Genomic DNA, 22,575 nt, shown 5'->3' on the forward strand with positions numbered 1-22,575 from the left:
CTGAGCTCTTGGGTATAAAGAAACTAGAAATTGATCGTTTGGAAAATTCTGGGCTTCCAGAAAGGGAGACCCCAGAGAATGGTAGCCCATGACAGGATCTAACCAAATATGGAACCAGTCAGCCATTTCTGGGAAAGCCAGGACTGGAGATAGAGTTATCCAGGAAGGATTTGTGGGAAGTCCTTTTGCTTGATGGGCATGATCCCCAGCATACTGCATAAAAAACTAGTAAGAGTGTTGTGGGATCTGTATAGACAGAGCCACTGTCAGTCTGAACTGAAAGGGACAGAAAAGGGACAAACTGGAGGAAAAATAACTTCAGAGGCAGAACTATGGAAGCTAAGGTCTGAAGCAAGAAATCTTGGGCCAGGAGCGCAGACCTAGCCATATATGTAGAGAGGGTGAGTTTGCCCCAGGAGCAGAGGGTGGGCCTTCAACTTCATTGCTCAGGAAGAGTTGTGCAACCCCACACCTTGGAGAGGTTGCAGCACATAAACCAGGGAGGGGGGAGGGCCTGGCTGCCATCCCATTGTTCTGGGAGAGGGGTAAAGCATGTGCTCCAGAGATGGCTGAGATCCTGGGTGCTAACCTGAAGCTTGGAGAGGGTGGAGCTGAGAATAGGTGATCTCCCCATTGTCCCCCAAGATTGCAACCACTCCAGTGTCTGGAGAGAGCAAAGCCAATGATTAGGCCCTTGGAAAAGATGGGACTGCCACTTTCTAAAGGCCCAAGGATAAATGACTCTCAGACTTTGAAATCTAATGAAATCCAATCCAATGGAGTTTGCCCTGCAGGTTTTAGGAACTGTATGGGTCCAGTGACTCCTGTGTTCTTTCCGGTTTCTCCCTATGGAAATGGAAACATGTATCCTTTGACTCTTCCTTCTTTGTATATTGGCAGAAGATAACTTGTCCTGAGTTTTATAGAGAATTTTTGCCTTAGAACAGACCATGCCTGTAATAGGCTGATGAAATTTTGTAGTTGTTTTAACTTTATAGTGTATTTGTACTGTTGCTGAAATAGTTTAAGGGTTTCCTGATATAGTGAATATATTTTGTATATTGATAAAACATGCCTTTTTGGGAATCCAGAGGGTGGAATGTGCCAGTTTGAAAGTATTATGTACCCCAGAAAATCCACGTTTTAATCCTCTTGTGGGAGCAGCAATTTCTTTTAATTATGATCCAATACTGTAGTGTGGAAACTTTTGATTAGATTACCTAATCTAAAATGTGGCCCACTCCCTACCTTTTGATTAGGTGGAGGTATGACTCTACCCATTCCAGGTGGGTCTTGATTAGTTTACTGAAATCCTTTAAAAGAGGAAAGATTTTGGAGAGAGTCAGAAACAACAGAGTTGATGAAACTTCAAAGCAGAGCTGACACAGATGCCGACATTGGAGAACAGAGACAGGGATCTCTGGAGATGCTTGGAGCCCAGCAGACATTGACATGACATGTTAAGCAAAACAGAGCCTGGAGAGAGCCAAGGGAAGCCAAGAGATGAAGTTAGGCACCAGAGAAGCAAAGTGAGGAACCCCCATAGGAAGAGAGGCTGAAAGCCATGGAGTTCAGTAGCAAGGGACCAGCAGATGCCAGTCACATAACTACCAAGCTGACAGAGCTGTTCCAGACCCATTGGCCTTCCTTGAATTAAGTTATCTTTCCCTGGATGCCTTAGTTTGGATATTTTTATAGGTTTAGAACTATAAACTTGTAATATATTACAAGTAAACTGCATTCTGGGCAGTTTACAAAGTAACAGACTTCCTCTCACCCCCCCCCCAAAAAAATAAAAGAGGTTTTCCCAGTATAATTTGTTGTAAGAAAAATGCACTAGTCCAAATATTTAAAAAAATTCAAAAATCAAGAGGAAAAGGGATTCTGAAGGAATCTATTTTAGAGAAAAAGATTTGCTCTTTCAAAATAGAAAGGAAAATAATTTTTCTTTTCTTGGGTTAATGTGAAGGTACTTTAAAGAATAATATTTTATAAGTCTCCACTAGCTGGAGCAGAGAAAGCTTTGGCTAAACTCCATGCAATGGCGTCTTTCCACCCTTGAAGTTCTTTCATTCCTAAACCATTGACAACATTCTGTTGGTCCAACGGTGCTCAGATAATTTAAAAGTATTAATTAACAATATGTGATGGCCTGAACTTCACATGAACCTGCACAAAATGCTACATTAGAAAGAGAGAAAATTTTGCCTGGGCACAGCTGCTGAGCCAAACTGGCACAGGGATTATCCCCATCCTCTAACCATTTTCATGACCAGTGCCAGTACTAAAGCGGACATTGCACCAGGCAAGGATCTACAAGACTCATTAAAACTGTGGGAATCATTAGGCAGGCCATCTTACTCATTCATCTCTCAGTCTGAGAGGAATGTGGCTATCAGATAAGATACAGGACAAAAAGAAGGTCCATTGGAAGAGAAACTAGGAGTAAAGTTTCTATAAAGAACTGGTGTTCTGGTTTGAAACTTTTGTGTACCCCAGAAAAGCCATGTTCTTTCAATTATAATTGTTCTAGTTTGCTAGCTGCCGGAATGCAATATACCAGAAACAGAATGACATTAAAAGGGGGGAATTTATTAAGTTGCAAGTTTACAGTTCTAAGGCTGTGAAAATGTCTCAATTAAAGCAAGTCTATAAAAATGTCCAAATTAAGGCACCAACAAGAGGTTACCTTTACTAATGACAGGCTGATGAAGTTAGGGTTCCTCTCTCAACTGGAAAGGCACGTGGTGAACAGGGCAACATCTGCTAGCTTTCACTCCAGACTTCATGTTTTGTGAAGCTCCCCTGGAGGTGTTTTCCTTCTTTGTCTCCAAAGGTCTCTGGCTGCGTGGACTCTCATGGTTCTTGCGGCTCTGTTGTGGCTCTCTCCAAATTGCTTCCTTTTTTAAAGGATTCCGGTAAACTAATAAAGACCCACCTAGAATGGGTGGAGTCACATCTCCCTCTCATCAAAGGTTAATACCCACGATTAGGCAGGTCACATCTCTGTGAAAATAATCTAATCAAGCTTTCAACCTACAGTACTGCCTTAGTTTGGACATTTTTTATGGCCTTAGAACTGTAAACTTGTAACTTAGTAAATTCCCTTTAGAAAAGCCAACTCATTTCTGATATATTGCATTCCAGCAGCTTTAGCAAACTGAAATAAGGGGTATAGGAGAAGGGGCAAGCAAGCTTCTAGGATAGTGCCTTAAGCTTGCCATTTGGATAGTGAGTGTTGGCAACAGGGGTGAACAGTTTGAAGAAAGTAGCTGTCTTTGACATCTTCCCAAAGTTTCCTTGCCTTGGTACTCTTCCCTGCCAGTCTCTTAAGCCATCGCCTGCTTACTCTGGAATTTGCATCAAGGCATCCCATTCAGGCGTTTTCATCTAACCAAACCTTGGTTCTGGGATCTGGGCTTCTACCCTTTAAATGTTCCCCCAAGATAGTCACGTGTTATTTCTTTCTTTTCCAGTTCCTCAGCTAAATGTGGTCATGGCAAAGACCTCATAAATTCATTTCTTATAAGCTAGTAACAGTGATATGGTTGAAATAGGCTATTTTGCCCATGGGCATTTTAATAAGATGGAGTTTCTTAATAACTTAAAGTAATGTATCTCTTATTATGAAATGTCTGCATCTGTACCACATATGGGGAGACAGTGCAAGTATTTATGGATGTGATGGTCTTCCAACAAAGCGATGTGTCCATTTGCCCAATGGTGCAGACCAGTCTTGCTAGCTAGCTTTCCCATTGTATCGTTCTAAGAGTGGAGTACATTAGATTTGGTTTGTCCCACTGAAATCAAGGAATAATGGTTTAAAACAATAGTTTTGTTTTCAAAAAGGGAAGGACATGGGGATGGAATGTGATATACTGTATTTAACTTGAACGCTCAAAATTTTATAAGCCAAAAGATATAAGCCACTCATTGCTGCCCCTGAAAAATGAAAAACCTCGATCTGCAAACAATCAGAATAGTGGCCACTGACATGGAAGTAAGGGCACCAATGACATTTGAGATGAACTTGTCTGTGATTATTTCCAAGAAAATCAATTCAATTAAACCAGAGATAACATGTTATTTTACATCAATACAGTTAGCATTTTCTATCACTCTTTAGAGCACAGTTAATCTCCATCTATGGACTTGAATTTGGAAGGGCAGGAGATCTTCCAGAAAGGGTGAGTCTTCTTAACTACTCATTTTAAAGTATATTTTATTATAGGTATATTAAAGTGTTATATAATAATATTTCTATAATATAATATTTCTCTCCAGGAAGACCAGTTTAAACTCCTTTCAGGATGTGTGAGAATGCCCACAGATAACTGTTTTCAAAAACGATCTGGTTTGTAAATGTCTGTTTACTTTTCTGTTTTCACTTGTGGAATATGAGCTCCTGGAGGACAGGGAGAATACCTAGTCACTATTATGTCCCTAGCCTAACCCTGATTATACCTAGTATTTATAATTTTATTGTAATTTTTGGGTTAAGAAGTGCCCAAATTGTATACGCAGGTCCTATGGAACCTAGAATTCTCCTGCTAACCCTTAGTAAGCACTTCCCGTTTGCCAGGTACTGTTTTATGCATTTTACAAGTATTAATTAATTTAGCTCACAAAAACCCCTATGACATTACTGCAATTATTATCTCCAATCTGTAAATGAGGAGACTGAAGCTCAGAGTAGTAATTTGTCCAAGGTCACGTGCTTAATAAATTGTGGAAGTGAGATTTAAATCCAGCCAGCCAACTTCCATGATCTTTAACCACTTTGATTTCTTTCTAATTCCAGGGATTCCATTCTGTGCATTGTAGCAGTCATGGGAGAAATAGCCAGTGTCTCAATTCCTTTCCGATTATTTATTGTTGTATGGCAAATCACCCCTCCCCACCAAGCCTAGTGGTTTAGACGACAACCGTTTTATCTCTCACAGTATCTGTGGGTGAGAATTTGGGACAGTCCTGGATATTTCTGGCTCAGAACCTCTTAGGTAATTGCTATTAGATGGTAGCTAGAACTATAACCATGCTTATGCACCTGGGGGTGGCCAGGCATCTCTCTATATTGAGATGTCACAGAACCACTCCGTATGGTCTCTCTGTGTGAGCTAGACTGTGCTTCTCATGACATGATAACCTCAGCAGTCAGACCACTTACCTGGTGGTGGAAGACTGTTTGAATGAGTATTCCAGCAAAAACGGTGGAAGTCTTTTGTGACCAAGCCTGAGAAGTCACAGAGTATCTCACTTCTGCCTATTTATTGGTCAAAAGAGTCTTGAAGGGCCTCCAGTTTCAAGGAAACCATTGACTCTGCCTTTCAAAGGGAGGTGTGTCAAAGTCGCATTTTTAGATAGGGGATTGGAGATGTTTTGCTGCCATCTTTGAAAAATACAATATGCTGAATAACTAAAAATTTCTTCCTTTATATGAGAAGTCCCCAGCTCATAAAACATGCCTTAACATTCATCCTTCTTATAGAGTTGATACTGTATGTACTGATTCATTGTTGTTTGTCAGCTCCTCACCTTTATGATTGATAGAATATACTTCTAAATTGGCACAATGGCATAGTGTATGTATGGGATTGTGGGATACTTTATGGCTCTGGAACAGAAGGAACCCACTAGCCCTTATGTATATTGAACCTGGATTCTTGGCCTCAGTGTCCAGCATTTTAAACTTCTCTGCAGAGTTTTAGCTAAATGGGAAAGAGATGCTTTTTCTGCTTCTACGGAATTATCCTTATTGCAAAAACTGTTTTTCTATCACTTATACAGTCATGCTGTGGTTTTAATATGGGGCCACTGATACCCAGTCAAGTGCTTCCTCTGGCAGCAGGCCAGCTAGAAAGGGCTGGGAGGAGAAGCAAAGGCATCTTGACCTCCTTCTCATACAGTGCTGTCCACTGCAGTGGCCTGACCCCTTTCAGCTGCCACTTCACTTACTAAACAAGCCAGAGTTAGGGCGACGTTTGAAGGGTCAAGCAGTGACTGCTGGAGGTTTCAATACTATTTACTTCTTTGCTTTAGGTAAAGAAGGTAAAGGTCACCTGAAAGGAAGCTAGCTTGGAGTGATTAAGTCAGTCCTTTGTGGCCTTGGGGATGTTGAGTTTCTGACTGTTTGTTTTATGAAGCTTTTCATTGATTTTGAACTAGTGGAGTCCAAGGATACTGCGTTTCTGGGTAGGTTAGGGATGCAGGTAGTTAGGTCACCACTGCCTCTCTGTGGCTGGAGGCATCTGTAACTCCTCCAGTGCCAGACTCACTGCATCCAGGGCCTCCGAGTGGCACAGACACCAGCTCATTTTATGTAAAGTATGACGATGACTTTGGAAGGAAATTGCGATCAATAATAATATCTCCCACAGCCAATACAGAGGACCAGAAATAAAAGCGTTCTAGCCTCGAGCCAAACTCTTGTGAAATCCTAAAAAGACTTGGATTATCTCCCCTTCCTTCCAAAGAAGGATCATTGAGTCGGGGATTCCCTTCAATGCTCATTGGATCTGATGCTTAGAATGGAGATTTGGTTTCATTTTGAATTGCTATTCCCCCTGGACCGGACTCCCCTTAGGTAATATTCGGGGTGACGGAATCTGAACAGCCATTTTCTTCTTGCCGGCACATGCTGTCAGCTTTTACACACTTTTAATTAGTTTTAAGTTGTTAACTTTTGCAACACCGTCTAAATTTTCTAAGGAAAAAAAAATTCAGTACTTCCCCTTGAGAATTTTCTGTTGATAACTTAAAATATTGCTTTGCCTCACCAGATAGTTGTGTGACCCATGTTTCCGATCTTATGACATTGCCGAAACAGATTTTTTTTTTTTTTTTGCCACATGGGACAACAGAGCCTTGTTTCTTGGCATAATTTTATTTCTAGGCATTTACACATGTTGTTGACTAACCTCCCCTAAACTTCTTCTTCTACTGAGATGGCCACAGAGCAGGGCCTGGGGAGAGAAATTGGAGTGATGAGATACAACACAAAGCGCCACAAGCACAGGTGCTTTTCTCCTGTGAATTGATTCACAGAAAACCAAACATCATCTGGCCTAGATTATGGATACACACTGTACATGAAATTATTTCAGGTTTACCTTGAAATATTATAATATCCAGTTTACAACATCATGTCAAAAGCAGGAGAGAAAGCATTGTGTCCTTTCTCTTCACTTACCACCGGGATAAATACAGAATTAACTTGTATTTTAGCCTTTTACGAATGAAAACGAAATTAATTCCTTCCTATGAACGGTTCATGATTTGCCAGCTTTGCAAAGCTGAGTTCTCAGAGGCCTTATGTCCACAGAGCAGGTTGGCACCCAAACCCAACCGTGCCTCTTTGGTCTCTTAATGGGATCCCGGAACAACCCCACGTTGATCTCGGCAGTCACTTCTGCAGAGAGAAATGAGTTAGTATCAGAAATTTTAGTTTCTCTTCACGAACTACCAAGTAAGAATAAACTTCTGAGATGGATCTAAAGACTGAAATGAGAAGAACTAGTTCACTTCTAAGAAGGAAGACTGTTCACACTCCCTGAGACCAGTGGTATCTGAGGATTTAATGTAGACCTTTGTAAGACATCCCGGAAACTCGAAATGCCTTGTAGGAGCCAAGGGTTAAAACAAGACCTGCAGAATTTTTGGGGAGCAGCTGGCGTTAAAGTGGCGGCAAGAAATTGAGGAGACAGTTATTTGCTTAATGGAGAACAGTCTGGGAGAGAGAGAATGTTTGTTTTGTCTTAGCCCCAGGTTCTTTGTGGTCATCTTAAGTAAGCACTCTGTATTATCACCAGGTGCATGCGTACTCTTTGTCACGTGAACCCTGCAGTATATAAGCAGGAACCAGTTAAGAATAAAGTTGTCTGATGTCCCTGGTCTGTTATCGCTGAGCTTCAGACCCCCCTGAACCCATCTGTGTCTTTCTTTCATTCTTTCTTTCTCATCATTCCTTAATATCCTTCAAGCTGCATTTCATAGGAAGCAACAATGCCTCTGCACCTGCAAAGAGTGGATTTAAAAGCCTGGAGACTCACAAAGACAATTGGTTATGGGGAGAGGTATAGGCTCCTAAATAATTTTTCTGTATTTTTATGTGGTTAGGTAGAAATTAATCCCTACCTTTCATGAATAAGATTCCTTATACTCATTTTTTATACACATATGAGGCAGGCAGGTTAAACATTCTTCTAGCAAGTGAAAATTTGGTGATAGTCTTTAAATATGTCCCAAATAAAAGGTAGCTTCATTTGTGAATTTAAGGTGAATTGTGGGTTAAGTATTCCTTTGCCACTTCTTATACTGGATAACTACAAATGAAGGGCTAAAATCATTGAAAAAGTCTAATGATTTACTATATGAGCAAGTGTGAAATGCATACGTTAATAAATCTTACTTGAGCTGCATTTCCTATCTCGCCTATGCCAGCCTGCTTTTTAAGCCTGAATTTTAAAAACTTAAAAAAAAAAGCTATATTTTCAAAATTTGTTTAGATAACACTTGGTTAAGAAAATGTATATTTATTTCTTAAAGTAATGTCATTACTAGAAGCCTACCTCTTTCCCTTTGACAGTAAAACAGAGTGCTTATCTTCATATTTTCATAATGAAAACTCCCCAAGCTCAGGCTACTCCGGCAGATTTACAACCTTTGAGCAGGAGAACTGACAGGCATTTTAATATGAAAGGAGATATGATGTCTTTAATGTACAGTGATGTCACTTCTAACAAGGCTTTCTGCAGTGCAATCACCACAGCCAGTCAAACCTGGCTGCTGCAGAAGCAACCTTTTCACCTAGAGAAAGGTCACAAATAATGCAGAGAAGCAGGGCCTCTTCTGACTCAGGTGAAAGGGCACAGGGTGAGGCACTGGGCACAAGCCTGTTGTGGGTGTGCATAGCTGTAGGAAGCTGAAGCTAAGAACTGTCTAGACAGAGCTGACCTTGAGAAGGGATGAGGCAAGGCCTGGTACAGAAAGGGTAATGAAAGTCCTCCAGGGAGTGTTAAAATGAAAACTGAATTGCCTGTTGACCATCTTCTTTCTTCCCTTTCTCCCACACAGAACAGGTCTCATAACTTGAAAGTGATATTGACAGCCACTTGGTCATTAGAAGGGTGTGGGATTATTGTGCTCGGAGAGATGACAGTAAGCAAATGCCAGAAATTTACGGTCTTTTATTTGCAAATGAGGCCTTAAAGGTTTAGCATTTTGCATAGAAAATATTGGTTCTGGCTTTGAAAAGAGCTTTAAATTCTCAGAGGCTGATATTCAAATGTCCTCATCCTAAGCCCCTAATTATAACTGCTACCCACTCCTGACTGAGCAGGAAGGATTTTTTATCAAACAATCTGAGAACTGCTATAATGCTAAATCTCACGTACCTGGGAAAGGCTGAAAAGGGCCTCCTGAAGGCCATTTCCCATAAAATCCTCAGAGTATTTTCCACAACATCAGAGAATGAGGTTGGTGAGTGCTTTCTCGAGGGAAACCCTAATACTCAAAAGTGGTGTAGATTTTAATTATAAGTAAAACTTGTATTTGTTAAGCAAAATTTCTGAAAGTGCAAGGGTTAAACTAAAAACTTAGGTTTTGCCGGCCTATGTTGGCTCTTTCAGCTCTGAACAACTGTTCTCCAAGCATCTGCATCTGCTCTGAGGTTTCTTCAAAATGTTTTTTCTTTTAAAGGACTCCATAAACTAATCAAGACCCACCTTGAATGGCAGAGTCACATCTCTTCTAATGAAAAGGTCACACCCACAATTGGGCATGCCACAGCTCTGTGGAGATAATCTGATAAAAAGTTTTCAACCTACAGTATTGAATAAAGATTAAAAAGAGCAGCTGCCCCCACAAGATTGGATCATGATTACAACATGGATTTTCTGGGGTACGTAATACCCCATAATGCCCCAGTGTACCTCAAGCCAGCATACCAACCTTATAGGATTTCTGTAAGAATTAATTGGGCTAATACATGTAAATCATTTACCATCATGTTTAAAGCATGGCTAAGCACTCAGTAAGTGTTAGCTGCTACTGCCACTACTACTATAACTATTAAATAGATAAATATCCATTAGGCATGGGTCTGACATTATAACCTCATTTTCAGTATTTCAGAATATATAAAATTACCTGAATCTTACTATGTACACTTTTTGTAGTAGAAATTATTTTTCTTCCACAGCTGCTCAAAAAGAATCATACTTCAAGCTCTAAACTCTACATGCGACCCTAGAACATAGGCTCATTGCCCTTGCCTGATGATTTTGGCATAAAAGTGGGAAGAAAGCTGTATTCAGATCTAACTTCCACCTCTCAAGTCTGTTCTCCAAGCCCTATGCTACTCTAATGCAATGACCCTCACATTTGGATGTGCACAAGAAAATTAGGGGAACTTATTGTAAAGGCAGAAATTCTGGTTTGGTTAATTTGGACAGGGGCCCAGACATCTGTAATTTTAATAAATAAAGTTGGTTCTAATGCAGATGGTATATACAGACTCTAATGCTCACTGGAGAAGGATGTCCTCTCACTTGTCAAGGATGAAAGGAATGCCCTTTGGAGGAATATGTAATTTCCTCTCTCTTTTGGCAATACTTGGATTGCCTTCTGCTTATGAGGTCGCTTCAGCTTTGGCAGACTGAAATGGGCTAGTTCAAGGCTAAGAGAAAATAAATAAGGCAGACTCCTTAGGTCATGTCTTTCCTAGGTCCTAAGGGTAAGGGTTGAAGAGTTTCTTAACATTTCACTGGAGTAAGAGAGAAAACCAGAATATGGCTAGAATCTTGGCACAATATTTAAACCTCTGTATACAACTAGAGCATCCTTTGTGTTGGATTCTAAGGGTGGCAGGTAGTGGGAAAGATTTCAGGTTCAGTGGAGGTGTGGGAACTGATTGATGGCCTTGGGACGTAGGTGGCAAGGTCACAGCATAGCTCAGTGGCTCTCAAACTTTCACTATGGCCCACTTACACAAAGCACAAGAGTGTAAGGCTTACATACCGTACCAATTCTTACCTTTCTGCTTTTCTGACTTGCATCATTTGTGTATATTTATCCTTGTACAGTGTGGCTTTTGCAATATTGCATGACATGGTGGGTAGCCTTATTAGTAAAACACTGGGTCAAACCATTCGTTAAAGTTTGTTGACATATGCATTTTAAATTATAAATGCCAAGCATTAGGCACCATGGAAGAAGGAAAATCAATTCCCCTGGGCTCACGTTGTGTCCTTGAAGCAACAACAACAAAAAAAGAATAGTACTCCAGGGCTGTCTTTACTACTCACTCACTTTTCCTATGGATGGAGAAGTAACTTATTTGATTGGTGAGCTTGGAAGGAATAAAGCATCTTTGATAAGACCCCTCTTCACTCTGTCTGCACTTCACCATTGTGCAAAAAAGTGGCCTGTGCCAGCTGGTAATACCATATTTTTCCATTTCGACTTGTAGTGGAGTAGGCAAATTTTGTTCTATATTCAGAAGCCCGTTGTTATTTGTCTTAGCGTAAGTTCCCAATTAAACAGAACCAGAGGTCAAGCTTACATATTAAGTTTTATTGGGAAGGGATTCAACTCCAGAGCAACTAGAGTGAGGGAAACATAAATGAGGATGAATATAAAGTGGTATATTACAAAGCTGGCCACTGCTTCCCCCCAAATACAGCATTCCTTCATCATATGTGATATATCTGGACAAGCGATGTGGAACCACCATCTCAGATAAGTCCTTTAGTAGGAGGAGGGTGTAGTTTGCTAACTGCTGAAATGCAATATACCAGAAACAGAATGGTTTTTAAAAAGGGGAATTTATTAAGTTGCTAGTTTACAGTTCTAAGACTGTGAAAATGTCCAAATTAAAGCAAGTCTATAAAAATGTTCAAATTAAGGCACTGACAATGTATTAGTTAGGGTTCTCTAGAGAAACAGAATCAACAGGAAACACTCACAAATGTAAAATTTATAAAAGTGTCTCATGTGACCGTGGGAAAGCAGAGTCCAAAATCCACAGGGCAGGCTGTGAAGTTGACAATTCCGATGGAGGGTCTGGACAAACTCCACAGGAGAGGTTTACCGGCCGAAGCAGGAAGAAGAAGCCTGTCTCTTCTGACTCCTCCTTAAAAGGCTTCTAGTGATTAGATTAGGCATCACTCACTGCAGAAGACACTCCCTTTGGCTGATTACAAATGGAATCATCTGTGGATGCAGCTGACGTGATCATGGTTTAATTCTATGAAATGTCCTCATGGCAATAGACAGGCCAGCACTTGCCCAACCAGACAAACAGGTACTACCACTTGGCCAAGTTGACACATGAACCTGACCATAACAAACAAGAAGTTATCTTCACTCAAGAAAGGTCAATGAAGTTCAGGGTTTCTCTCTCAACTGGAAAGATACATGGTGAACATGGCAATATCTGCTAGTTTTCTCTCCAGGTTTCTTGTTTCACGAAGCTCCCTTGAGGGTGTTTTCATTCTTTGTCTCCAACGGTCTCTGGCTGCATGGGTTCTGTGGTTCTCATAACTCTTTTGGATCTTGTGGTTCTAAAAATAAAAGATTTCTATTAAACTAATCAAGACCTTGAATGAGTGGAGTCACATCTCCCTCTAATCAAAGGTTAATACCCTCAACTGGGCACGCCACATCTCCATAGAGATAATCTAATCAAAAGATTCCAACCTACGTTATTGAATAGGGATTAAAAGATATGGTTGCTCTTGCAAGATTCAATCAGGATTAAAATATGGCTTTTCTAGGGTACATAATCCTTTGAAAAAAAGCACAGAATGGAAAGGAATTAATTGCTAGCTCATCCCCCATTCATAGTGGTCAAAATTTGACCTTCAAGGCATTTACTCCTTTATACTTCTGAGTTGTATCACCTGCCCTTCCAGGCAACTGATGGGGAAGCCAGCTCCCACATCTACTAGGTAGGAAGAGCCAGATCTTCAGTAGGTCCCCTCAGTTCATGTCTAGGTACCAAAACTGCTATGACTTTTATTGTGACATTTATAATAGATAGAGGTAATGTCAGAACCAAGCTTCTCACCCAGGGTAGGTCAGACAAATGGAGTTTTAAACAAAAAAGTAATGGTTGTGGTCACCATGACTGCCCTTAAAACAGGCAGTCAAAAGTCCAGGAGTCAGGTGGTGCTGAACAAATCTGGGGAAGTGCATAAATTGGGCTCAATACATTCCATCTCTTCCACTGCTTAGATCTGCTCACATTCTTCTTTGATATCTGGCTTTCTACTGTAAAAAAAAAAAGGTGTCCATTATTGTGAGAACAACATGCTGTCTCTTCTTTCCCAGGATGGGATGTATGAATTCAGTTCTTCAGGGTGTGGCACATGCAAGCTCCTAAAAAGACTTAAAGAAACGTAGTAGAAGAAGCTATAGTCCCTACTATAGTTGCTGTTCTTGAGAACATACTTGATATTTATCATCTTCCTACACCCATTCCATTTTTCTCTCACTTGTGGCCAGTGCTATGGATAGTTAGGGTGGCTTGCCTGGTGGGGGGTCCCAGGCCTTCATCCCTGAAGTTTGAGCCTTAGATGCCCTCATCTACATGTGGTTGCTTCAATTGCCTAGTCACAGTTATCAGTTGAGCAGGGGAGGACTCAGAGATACCAAAGCCCTTAAATTCCAGACATATTTGAAGGATGCTTCCAGGATGTAGTAGGGGTCAAGGCTCCTTATAATAAATCATGGTGGGTTATACCAGCCAGTATGGTGGCTTCTTTCTTTACCTACTACTCCACTAGTATGAGAAGCCCCAAATGGCCAGGATATAGTTGCAGCCCCTTCTTTAATGGAAAACTATTTTTCCTGAACCAGAACCCTGCTGTCCTGACTTCTAACCTGGTAAAACCTAACTTTTCAGATTGATGGTGTGAGGGGCAAATGCATGTCTAGACTATGTATCATTTCTGGACTTCTGGTAAGAAAACATAACTGTTCCTCTTTCTCAGGTAGATTCTATATCATTAACCTGCTGTCAGTTGTTTAGCTATTTTCCGTGAAGAATGGTGCCATATCTAGGTTTACTGCTGTAGATTGGCAATACAGCCACGGCAGTAGCTAAATAAATCTTGGTGAGAGAGTGCCCATGCTGTTGTACCCAGGCATAGTCCCTATGATTGCCGCTATGGCCTTTCTCTTCATGGTCCATTGCATGGGACCTGGAGTGGCTGAGAAGAGGGGCTGGCTGACATGCACAGGATGAGCCGCTCATTGGTTGTTAAGAGACTTGTGGTGGCTTAAAAATACATCCAAACTTACTTTTCTTAATTAATTTATTGTATAATATAACTTATATATATATATATAAATTCACATATTAGCTAAAAATGTTTGCAGTGCTTTCACAGTCATTCATGGACATGGACATGGTCATGGACATGGACATGTACAGAGCAGCTAAAGCTCCCAGCTGAAGTCACACAGAATTGGTTTAGGGTTTGCTAATTGAGAGTTCATGAAGACTTTATAACTACCATGAATAACAAGAATCAACTGGATTTTTTGGCACCTCATGGATTGTCTTGAGCCTTGTTTTGAATATACTATTTCCATCAAATAATGTTTCCACCCTACCTTACAAATCATGAATCTGATACTACTGAGCTCACCATATAAAATAATCTCAAGTGAAATATCAGATGCCTACAAAATACAAAGAAGGCCACAAAGCCTCTTTCTTACTAGTAGGAGATGCTAGTGTCAACAAACTCTTCTCTACTTTAGAGGTGTTGTCCTGGTATTAACCACTTGACCCCTAAAGCTTCACTAATGGTGGAAACCCTGAATTTCTGTGGAATTCATCTTCCACTCTCTGGCATGCATGTGTTCAGTAAATACCTATTATTCATGCAATCTCCTACTGATCATATCTATTTAGCATGATGTCATCAATATCCTGGATCACTGTGATGTTCTGTATAATGCAAGAAGAGTTAAGGTCCCTGTGAACCATATTCTGACAGCAGGATTGCTGATACAACTTTAAGGTATGACAGTGAAGATTTTCTTACCACAGTTGGGAGAGGCAATCCACCATGGCCCTTGAGTGTCCCATTATGTTGTTGCTGGGTGTCAAGAATGCAAGGCCCTGATAGCTCTTAATCAAGGCCAATTCCTAGGATTATGTTTACAGTGAGCAGCCTTGAGAGATGAGGTAATGTCTCCTCCCAGAAAAAGAGGAAGCTTGTGATGAAAGCAGTAGATCCCCGCTACCCCCACCCCAGCTCAGTGTTCTCCTGCAATGAAGCCCAGTGTATGGCAGCACCCATCTTGGCTCATATGCATCATCACTCCCCCAAACCACTGTGGAATCTGGAGGTTGAGGAGCATGGTGGCACAGGGAAGCAATGCAAATGAACATGAAGCTCTAACTACTGAAATGGTAAAGTCCTTTGTGTCTGACCCAGGAGTCTTATGTCTTCTGCCAACATTCATGAAACTGTGGCAGGTCAACTTGTTATCTTGCAAATACGGTAAAATCTCAGACCCTAAATAATTCCTGACAGCCACATAAGTGCGTGCTCTTCTATGCTAATAGTGATTGGGAATAAAATCTTTATCAGATCAATAATCATATCCTAAGTGTTAGAGGTTTGCTGGCTATAATAAAGATACTACATGTGGCATAATTGTGATGAGTAGGACTATCACTTGATTAAGCTTACAGTAATTTCTTGTCATTCCCCACAATTCATCTGATTTTTTACAGAGGTCAGAGAGGTGAATAAAAAAAGAATATTATGGGAACCCCCTCCATCTATGTTGATAGTGCTAATCTCTTTAATTCTTCAAGAATTGTGATAGTTTACTTCTGGAATTGGCAAGAGAAGAAACAGTTTCAGGGGCTTTCAGTGGTCAATAGTTTTTATCCGAGGGTGATTTTGCCCCAAATTTTGGCAATGTCTGGAAACATTTTTGACTGTCACGACAGGAAAGTGCTTCTGGCATCTAGTGGGTAGAGGCCAGGGATGCTACTAAACATTCTTCACTGCACAAGACAGCCCCTACAACAAAGAGTTATCTCACAAAATGTCAATAAGCTGAGGTTGAGACATGTTGCACTTGACCTTTTTACCACAATGACTCTTACTCCACAGATAGATAATGGATTTGAGGGTGCGGCCAGCTGCTAAGTTTATCTGTCTCAGTTGGATAGATGTGGTCTCCCTAAGCCTGTGTTCTAGCCAGAGGGCCGTGATGGTGTTTCAGTCCTCCTGGTATCAGTACCACATCATACACTGTAGCAAGCAGTCTGGAAAAGTCTAGGTTTTACTCTTTGCCTAGTGTACAGTTACCCTGGGAAATTGTTTCAGTTCCCTTTGGGAACTATTAAAGGAATATTTACTGCCTATGCTTGTGGTGGTATTGTCAAGTTCTTCCCCAAGGCGATCCAGCATTTCCTTCAATCAATGGGCTCTGGGTTTGTTAACTGACTGAGATCTGGAATTTCAGTGAGGGAGTGCAATTTCCCATTGTGGAAGGCAATGATAGCTTTTGGCTCAACAGCTCTTGATTTTTAAAATTACCCAAATCAAGCATCATGATAGCTCTGCCATACATCTCTGAAAGTGGGAGCTTTCATTCACGTCTTGCTACCCATGATGCTAATTATTTCTGTTTGTCTTTGATGGTTAAATGCTGACCTTTGATAGGCCAGACTCCTGTCACCACCGTGGATTATAGGGTTTCCTGCTATGAACCCTAGCCTACAGAAAACAGTTTAGAGTTTCTCAAAAGTATTTGTACCTCCAACATATCACCATTCCCCTAGGGCATTCTTTATTTCTTCCTGAGGGGTATCCTCTGAGAAGCATATCACAGTCAAAGTAAATCCATTCTCACATTCCCACCTCCTGAAGTCTTCTGATCCCTTTCTGAAAACTGTGTCAAGGAAGTTCCAGTATCTCTATCTTTTTCATTTCAGGTCATGATGGCTATTGGGCTTGAAGGAGCCCTCTTAGCAGCAAATAAGGATCAGCTCCAAGTGTCCTTATCAGAACACTGAATCCTGAGTCATAGATGAGTGACATCATGTCAATATATTCTCACTTATCCAACCTGTATCTGCTTCTCCAGTGGCATCAGCTATGGTGGCTGCTCTAGAGGATCCCAATCAAGAAGGCTTCTTCAAACACATGTGGGGCCTGGTCTGGAATGCAAATAGTTGGTGCTGGCTGTTGCCTGGGAGCCCAGCTAGGTCTACTGACCCACATAGACTTTCCACGTGGCTTGGGCTCCTCTCAGCAATGCAGCTCAGTACCCAGAAGGATTGTCTCAATAAAAAGCATTCCAAAATCAGGATCTAACAAATGATTTTAACTACTGACTCATTATGTAGATATTTATTTTCAGTGTTTAGTGTTTTAGAATAACAAGAAGGACCTATCTGAAGTTGCTGAACAGTAATCCAATAGCCCTGATCTTTGATAATGATTATATTAGCTACAATTCTCTTGAGACACAAAATCAGCAGGAGATATCCATAGATATAAAATTTATAAAAGTGTCTCACTAACTATGGGAATGTAGAGCCCAAAGTCTGTAGGACAGGCTACAAGCTAATAACTCCAATAAAGGTCCTCAATGAACTCTCAGGAGAGGCTGACTGGGCAACCATGGGAGTATAAGGGTCCAAGGTCTGTAGGGCAGGCTGTGAAGCTGGTGACTGTGATGAAGGGTCTGGATGAACTCCACAGGAGAGGTTCACCAGCTGAAGCAGGAAGAGTGAGTGTCTCTTCTGAATCCTCCTTAATAGCCTCTCAGTGATTAGATTAAGCATCACTCATTGCAGAAGACACTCCCCGCACCTGATTACATATGCAATCAGCTGTGGATGCAGCCAACGTTATCATGATTTAAGTCCATGAAATGTCCTCATAGCAACAGACAGGCCGGTGCTTGCCCGACCAGACAACAGGCATCACCACCTGGCCAAATTGATACATGAGCCTGACCATGACAGCGATATAGCCAAAAAAAAAAAAAAAAGTCACATTACCTGTGTTTGTATGGATCTACTTCTGTATGTTTTGCTTTGTTCCACTGACGCTGTCTTAGTTAGCCAACCTCTACCGTAAGTCTTAAAATTGGGTAAATTGCAATACTAGCAGTCAATAAGGGGAGGGGGATAGGTAAGGGTATGGGATGTACGTTCTTTTATTTTTATTTTTCTGGAGTAAAACAAATGTTCTAAAACTTATCATGGTGTTGAAAACACAACTATGTGATAATATTGTGAACCACTGATTGTACACTTTGGATGGATTGTATAGTATGTGAAGATACCTCAATAAAATTACATTTAAAAAAAGCATTTCAAGAGAACAAGGCAGAAGTTGCAGGAATTTTTTTTTATATCACATGTTTAATGAGGTATGTTCCATTAGAAATGTGTGAAATGAATCAAATTAATATTTAAGTATGTAGACACTAGTTAAAAATAAGCAATTGTACTTATAGAACATTGTTTTCTTAGGGGGAATACCATATTTCACCTTTATTTAGAAGAAATATACCCAACATTGGTAATGTCTGAATACTTTCATTAAGCAATTTTTTTTTTTGCATGGGCAGGCATCGGGAATTGAACCTAGGTTTCCGGCACAGCAGGCGAGAACTCTGCCTGCTGAGCCACCATGGCCTGCCCTCATTAAGCACTTATTTTAAAAATCGACCTTGTGGCACAGGACTCTAATATTTAGAACCACAAAACAGATACAAAGATTAGTCTGTCTTGATTCACACAGTGTAATGAAAACTGCCAATGGTCTAATTGTAACATGTTCACATATTACCTCCAAATTAAGGAAGGGTCATGATTCATAGAGAGGTTTTCTGAGGTAACTCTTTTAATTATAATCTATAGTGAAGAAGTGTTTATAAATTTATAAAATTACAAATTTGCAAATTAAAAATCCTGTAAATTCATACGGAACTGTTTAAGCAAGACATTTCCCTTCAAATGAGAACTATAAACAATGTAAATCTGCAACACATATGATTTAAAATGAAAATATAAATCATACTCAATGTTTAAGTATACTAATTGTTACAGTTTGATGTTTAAATTATCCTGAAAGCTATTGAGTGTGAACATTATCAAACTTTTTCTTTGTGTTCATGCTTCTGGATGAGAATAGAAGAAAGGACCGGGGCTTAAAGTGATTGAAGAATCCTTCCCCTGGTTTCTCGTGAACACTTGTAGAATGGAAGGTCTTTCTCACTAGAGTCCAAAGACAAAACAAAGATTCTCTGAGTCGAAATCAGAATCAACCCGCTGCTCTGCTAGCTACAGTTCGAATATTGCCATAAACGTTTGATGGGCCATGTCCTAGGATAAGGTTGCAAATTGCAGTTCTTGCCATCTTGATGTTTTGGAAAGAGCCAAGGATGTGAATTTTCAAATCTGCCCAAGCTATCCATATCCTGGTCACGTTTTCTATGGTAATCCTGGTTTTCCCTCCTTTACCAGCAATTCTTCCTATTGCCTTTGAGAGGTGGTCTCCCTTTAAGGCTTAACATCTGTAATTTCAAAAGACTCTAGAAAAAGGCCATCCAACCTGATGAGGGCAAGTGCATCCTTCACCTGAAATCTGAGAATAAAAGCTTTCACAAAATCGGCTGCTTTTGTCAGAGCCCTAATATCATTGGTTTCTTTTCAAGTTCTGATTTCTACATTCCTTGCTTTCAAATTAAAGCGTATCTGAAGTCCCAAATGCTCTATAGCAGGCATAGATATCTTTATACAGTTTTGTTTTAATGGCGTATATCTGTTAGCTAGGACTGGAATTTTCCTAGTTTCTTCTTTCCCAGCCAGGAGCAGGTCCCCAGAGAGGGCGGGAAGATGGGCCTCTTAGCGAGTGTCCCGGGTCCCAGCCTCCCCCGCTGCGGACAGCTGCTCAGCCTGCTGTTTCTTTGCCCTCCCACCACCCTTGCGGTGACCTGGGTGAAGCCATCCTTGACCCCAGTGTTCTGTGCCTCCATCTCGGTCTCCATCCTCAGGTATCTCCAGGACTTTTTATGACCTGGCCTCAGAAGTCCAAGAATATTGCTTCCACCACATTCTATTAGTCAAGTACATCCCTAAGGCCAGTGCAGATTCAAGCAGAGGGGGGGCTTAATCAGACTCTACCTCTCAATGGAAGCAATAGCAAAGAATTTGTAGCCATCTTTAATCTTCCACAGTCTGTAGGCAAGGAAGGAGGGACAGCTAATGAAAGGTGATGCATTACTGAGCTGGCCAGAGCTTAGCAAGATTTGGAGCCAATACCTCAGAATAATACTGTAAGGGGATGAAGGAAGAGAATTTACCTACTATTACCTCACCTCCTATTGTCTCTTTTCTTTCATTGGTCATAGCATGACACCTGGGGTTGTAACTCCCCTACACATTTGGGTTATATCACTTAGCTTCCACCATCACCACCACCCCCGCCCCCATCCTCCATGCAGCTTCTAGGGAAGTAGAGTCCAGAAATAGGGGGATGATACAGTCTCCAGGCCAGGGTGCAAAGCTGCTGTAGCTGATAATTGCAGTGATAAGCATACTGAGATAATGTTAAAGCCCAGCTCTTACTCTGAGGGAGACCACGGTAACCAATAATGTTAGAAATTCGTGCTTGTTAAATTAAATAACAGTGGTGGTGTGCAGGGATCTCCAGTGAAAGTAGATGGAGCGGAGTGAATTGGATCCAATAAACACATCTAAATTTTGTCATTCAATCTTGCTTTCATGAGTAATAAAACAGATGTTTTTATATCCATCTAAGATCTCTCTTGGTTAGTTTCTGTGTTTCTCTCAATTGGTTCCAATTTTAAGAGTTGGGGGGGTATAAGTACATAGAATCTTGAATAGGGCATGAGATCTTTTTGGTTTGGGTTAGTGGGATGCCCTGATATATCCCAGAGTCATTTGAGCAGTGAATAGAGAAGTATTTGCAAAGTCCCCTTGGGGGATTGGGGAGAAAGGAAGAAATATTCAACTTCCCTATTTGGAGAATTTCTGATATTCTCACAAGCAGTGGAGACAAACAAATCAATAGATTGAGCCCTTGATCTTGGGGTTCACTCCTATGATACTTATTCCTGGAAAAGATAGGGTAAGGCTACTTAAAAGTATGCCAAAGAGTTATCCCCAGAGAACCTCTTTTGTTGCTCAGATGTGGCCTCTCTCTCTAAGTCAACTCGGCAGATGAACTCACTGCCCTCTCCCAATTACGTGGGACATGACTCCCAGAGATGTAAATCCCCTTGGCAACATGGGACAGAACTCCTGGGATGAGGTGGGACCTGGCATCATGGGATTGAGAAAGCCTTCTTGACCAAAAGGGGGAAGAGAGAAATGAGACAAAATAAAGTTTCAGTGGCTGAGAGATTTCAGACAGAGTTAAGAGGTTATCCTGGAGGTTATTCTTATGCATTAATAGATATCCCTTTTTAGTTTATGGCATATTGGAGTGGCTGGAAGGAAGTACCTGAAACTGTTGAGCTGTGTTCCAATAGCCTTGATTCTTGAAGATGATTGTATAATGATAGAGTTTTTACAATGTGGCTGTATTATTGTGAAAACCTTGCATCTAATGCTCCTTTTATCCAGGATATGGACAAATGAGTAAAAAAAAATAGGATAAAAACTAAATAAATAATAGGAGGATAAGGGGTAAAATAAATTGGAAAGATTGAAATACTAGTGACCAATGAGAGGATGCGGTAAGGTGTATGGTGTGTATGAATTTTTTCTTTTTTCTTTTTATTTCTTTTTCTGGAGTGATACAAATGTTATAAAAATGATCATGGTGATGAATACACAGCTATGTGATGAGATTGTGAGCGACTGATTATACACCTTGTATGGACTGTATGTGTGAAGATTTGTCAATAAAAATATTTTTTTAAAAATGAGTAGAGGATGGTATTAAATTTTCTGTTCCCTCTCCAAATCTCCTAACTGTGCTGCTATCTGCCCTGTCTGTGCTTCCAAAGGCTGCCCCTTATGGACGGTATCTACAAGGCTCCCTTGCTTTCTATTGTAGCTTCTAGTTGATTTAGCCAATGGGAGGCACCAAGAGGATATGAGAGAATGGGGTATGAGTAGGATTTCCAGTGTTGGCTGTGTCCCTTTACCAAAGACCACAGCTCTTATCCAGGAGTCTTTTCCTGTGGTCACTCTCTAATGGCTCCAGAAACTGCCCCCTTTGCTTGCTTTATCAGGTCAAGTAGTGAGACAGCTTACCTCTGTTGCTCACCTTGGGGTACTGCACCATGCCTTGGAGGTTTCCTTGAACACAGCCCACACTTCTGTAAATAGAGTCCTTTCTTAAAATGCTCCTTAATCACAGGCTTGATTGTACCTTTTGTCACCTGTTGAGATCCTCACTAATAAGGTGGGGACAGGAATGTAATTAACTATCACCCTTAGAATCCAAAACTGAGCCTTATTAATTGTTAGTAAATTACTAATAAAGACTCCTTAGTCATATATGAAAATAAAAGTTTTATTATTCGCTCATTAGTCTCCTATAAGTAGAAAATAAA

General features: G+C 40.7%; 1 long non-coding RNA gene and 1 pseudogene across 4 annotated transcripts in view; one reads left to right on the forward strand and one right to left on the reverse strand.

The window, feature by feature from the left end:
• The window catches only part of LOC143666261 (uncharacterized), a 164,057-nt gene that overhangs the window by 6,439 nt on the left and 135,043 nt on the right, over positions 1-22,575 (forward strand). For all 4 annotated transcript variants that reach the window (XR_013167472.1, XR_013167471.1, XR_013167474.1 and 1 more), the window contains exon 2: positions 4,127-4,187. This is a non-coding gene — a long non-coding RNA (uncharacterized LOC143666261). The remainder of the gene's footprint in view (positions 1-4,126; positions 4,188-22,575) is intronic.
• LOC143665935 (RNA-binding protein PNO1 pseudogene) lies at positions 19,311-20,037 on the reverse strand (annotated as a pseudogene).

The sequence above is a fragment of the Tamandua tetradactyla genome, chromosome 22 (assembly GCF_023851605.1).
Source record: "Tamandua tetradactyla isolate mTamTet1 chromosome 22, mTamTet1.pri, whole genome shotgun sequence".
NCBI lineage: Eukaryota > Metazoa > Chordata > Mammalia > Pilosa > Myrmecophagidae > Tamandua > Tamandua tetradactyla.